Source organism: Callospermophilus lateralis, unplaced genomic scaffold (genome assembly GCF_048772815.1).
Source record: "Callospermophilus lateralis isolate mCalLat2 unplaced genomic scaffold, mCalLat2.hap1 Scaffold_1098, whole genome shotgun sequence".
In the NCBI taxonomy this organism is placed as follows: Eukaryota; Metazoa; Chordata; class Mammalia; order Rodentia; family Sciuridae; genus Callospermophilus; species Callospermophilus lateralis.
The window spans coordinates 463,352-467,597 of NW_027511223.1; the positions used below are offsets into that span (position 1 = coordinate 463,352).

General features: G+C 44.4%; 1 pseudogene; it reads left to right on the plus strand.

The window, feature by feature from the left end:
* Nucleotides 1–1,850: 1,850 nt before the first annotated feature.
* On the plus strand, nucleotides 1,851–3,998 carry LOC143382077 (SLAIN motif-containing protein 2 pseudogene; annotated as a pseudogene).
* The last annotated feature ends 248 nt before the right edge of the window (nucleotides 3,999–4,246 follow it).

The following is a 4,246-nucleotide window of genomic DNA, read 5'->3' on the forward strand; positions in this document are numbered from 1 at the left end:
TGTGTATGTGTTTGACTTTCATTATACTTGTAATTTTCTTTCTTTACTGCCAACTTTTGTTAGTTTTATCTGATGGACCCTTACTTGATTCTCATAGTGAATATTAAAAGGAAAAAAAAAAAGCTAAGTAACAACAAAAACTCTTGTTTCTAGCTGGGAGAAGGCAAAATTAGCCATTTGAAATATTCCCTGAATATTTCTCTAATTCATAATAAGGTATTCTCTAAAGTGAAAATACTTTGCCAGAGCCTTAGAATAAACCCTAAAGACCATTACCATCTGTGATTTTTAAACACAGCATAACAGATCTTGGATGAAGAGAAATACCCACCTCTACACTTCAAGGACAGGGAATGGAAGTACCAGTGCTGTCTTGGCTAAGGCATAGGGGAAACAGCACAGCACTTGGATCATGGTCTTTGACTGCCTCAGAGCTGTGGCTCCACTTTGCCCTGGGAACATTCTGTGCAAAGTTGCAGGATGAGAGTGCCCAGGAGGTATGGTAAAGCCCTGCATGAGGAAGTTCTGTGCAAAGGTACAGAACAACAACAGTCTTGACCTTGGGCCCAGACATCAGCTCCAAGGTATAAAGAATTCTGATCATAACAAGATAACCACAATGTCTTGCAAGCACTGCCAACTTCAAGCCTGCCTGCTTTACAGAAACTCTGGACTATGGTCTTCCATGGTACAGCAGGAAAATAAAAGAATGTTCCTAGCACTGCAACAGTAGAACAGATACAAAAATGTTTCTAGTGTCATTTTTTAGTGCACAAACAAAAAAACAGTGTACACTATCTTCCTGATTGTGGGACCCTATATAATAACCATACTGAGCTAGCCCTGAGTCAGTGTTCCTCCATCAGAATTTAGTGTCCCACCTGGTCCCAGCTTTCTCTATATAAGTGTATGGGTGTCTTTCTTGATTTCCCAGTGCCTCTTGCAGGTTTCTAGGACTCAGTCATCAGGTCCTGGCAGCCACCCCTTCCCCCTACTACCATTACATCATCAAGGCTCCTGTATAATAACATGAGATCAGAACTTCAAAACTGCACATCTCAGATCTTATGTAAGAAGTATCTAGGCAACTTCTCAAACAATAGGAAAGATAAAATAAAAGCAAAATGGAAGAAGAAAATAAGAATTGAGATCATCCAAGCAGTGTTTTCTGAATACAGTAGAAAAAGAACTAGAAGTAAATAACAGAATGAATTTACAAGTATATGCTAATTCATCCAGGTACTCCTTAATAATCAAAAGTCAAAGATGAAATTCCAAAGAATTTGGAAAATAATCTGAAGAAAAAATAAAAGGTGTCATATTCAAATATATGAGATAAAATTAAAGCAGTGCTTAAAGAAAAATTTATGACGGTAAACTTCATAAATAATCTCAATTGATACCTTAAAACTGGAAATACAACAGCAAACTAGAATGAAGGCAAGCAGAAGAAAGAAGGGATTTATGTTTAACTGGAAACAAGAGAAAACAGACAGTGAAAAGAATAGCATGCCTTTCAGCGCCAGCTGGCGGACACGTCCACCCCCGACGCTCTGAGGTCACCGACAGAGCCCGACTGCGGGGGGCAGAGGGACGGAGGGAAGATGGCGGCAGAGGCCGGATATTGGCGCCGCCTCCCCCAATCCCGGAGCCGGCGCAGATGAGGCGGCTCGGCTGGGGCCAGCGGCGCTTCGGAACCCGAGCTGGGGGGACCCTGGCGGTGGGGCCTGTCCCTGCTCTATGCCGGCGCCTCGGCTAGAGTGAGCGGCGGCAGCGGTGGCGACGCCTCTTTCCTCCGGCCGGTTCCCTGTGGCTATGAGTCCGAGCGGGTGGCCGGCGGCGGGGTCGGGATGGAGGACGTTAACTCCAACGTGAACGCGGACCAGGAGGTGCGGAAGCTGCAGGAGCTGGTGAAGAGCTGGAGAAGCAGAACAAGCAGCTGAGGAGCCGCTCGGGGGCCGTGCAGAGCGCAGGCCCCCTTGGGCCCGGCAGCCCGGTTCGGGCCGGCGTGAACACTCCCTCCTCTGGCTCGGCGTCCCCTCGGGGCTTCCCTTTGGGCCTCAGCGCCAAGTCGGGCAGCGGGGCCGGAAACGGACGAGTAGTGAGGAGCTGCGGGTCGCGACCTCCTTGCTGGCATCTGGCGAGGGCGGCTTGCTGGAGGAGGTGGAGCCGCTGCGGCCCGACGAACTGGAGCGCCTGTCAGGCTGGGAGGAGGAGGAGGAGAGCTGGCTGTATTCATCACCAGAAAAAACTTACACCAATGCAGAAATCGGTTAGTCCATTAGTATGGTGCAGGCAAGTTTTGGATTACCCAAGTCCTGATGTTGAATGTGCTAAAAAGTCTCTTATCCACAAACTTGATCAAACTATGTCAGCTCTCAAGAGACAGAACTTATATAATAATCCTTTCAACTCTATGAGTTACTCAAGTCCTTACAGTCCAAATGCCAGTAGCCCATACAGCAGTGGCTTCAATTCTCCATCCTCAACCCCTGTGCGACTTCCTACAGTCAAACAACTTATACTTCCTGGAAATTCAGGTAACTTCAAAAGTTCATCAGACAGAAATCCTCCGCTCAGTCCTCAATCCTCTATAGATAGTGAGTTAAGTGCTTCAGAATTAGATGAAGATTCAATTGGATCCAATTATAAGTTAAATGATGTAACTGATGTGAAGATTCTAGCCCGGATACAGGAAGAAAGTCTCCGGCAGGAATATGCACCCACCACTTCTCGGCGCAGTTCTGGTTCATCTTGCAATTCTACAAGACGGGGTACTTTTAGTGATCAGGAACTTGATGCACAAAGTTTAGATGCAGTATACCCTGCTGTTAACAGGTTTTCACCATCACCACGCAATTCACCTCGACCATCACCTAAGCAGTCACCCAGAAATTCACCTCGTTCACGATCTCCTGCTCGGGGAATAGAATATAGTAGAGTGTCCCCACAGCCTATGATTAGCCCCTTACAGCAGCCGCGCCTTTCACTTCAAGGCCATCCCACAGATTTACAGACAAGCAATGTTAAAAATGAAGAAAAACTAAGGCGCAGTCTTCCAAACCTGTCCCGAACATCTAATACACAAGTTGACTCAGTGAAAAGCAGCAGAAGTGACTCAAATTTTCAAGTGCCAAATGGAGGAATACCTCGCATGCAACCTCAGGCTTCAGCCATACCTTCTCCAGGCAAATTCCGCTCCCCTGCAGCACCATCTCCTTTGGCTCTTCGACAACCAGTGAAAGCATTTAGTAACTATGGTTCTCCTGGTAGCCAAGAAACAACACAGTTCACACAAACCACCTCCTCACCTGGGCCTCCTATGGTTCAAAATACAGTTCCAGCAAATCCTCCCAGCAATATCAACAGCACTACTTTAACCAGACCTGCAGGGACAACGGCAATGAGAAGTGGACTGCCCAGACCCAGTGCCCCTTCTGCTGGGGGTATACCAGTGCCTCGCAGCAAACTTGCACAGCCTGTTCGCAGATCCTTGCCAGCTCCTAAAACCTATGGTAGCATGAAAGATGACAGTTGGAAAGATGGCTGTTATTGACCAGCAAAGACAAGAATGCAGAGGTCCACGGCTTCATGGATACCCCTTCACCAAGCTAATAAACAACTTTTATATGCAGACTGTTCAGATAAGACTCTTGGGATTTATAAAATCCCAGCCCTCTCTGTCTTATTAGCACAAACCGACAGAGAAGATCAAGCAGCACTTTAATGACATTTAACATCTGATGTGTTTGGTAATCATACAATCACTCTACATGGAATCACTTTTAGTTTTGTTTAATAGAACCTTGGTTGATTTTTAAATATTTGACAAAGGCCAATATCTGGGCAAATACCTAATGGATGCCAAAGAGAAATGCCCATTTGTAAATGAGAGAGTACCTTTGTGCACAAGAAAATGGTGAATTTAGGCTACCTAAAACTTTGCATTCAACCTAATTTACTGTATAAATGGTATCAATAAATATTTGTGTTAATGAGAACTAAAAAAAAAAAAAAAAAAAAAAAAAGAATAGCATGTATACCAAAGTATTTTCTTAGAGACAGGTAACAGAAAAAAATAAATCCTTATTAAGAAAAAAGTAGAAGACTCCATTACTAAAATTATGAATACAGGAAGTACTTAACAACTGACCTTATGAAATAAAAATATTATAAGGTAAGATAATAAACTGTTGTATGTTAACATATAAAAGAGCTTAGATGACATAAAGAATGCATCCCAGAG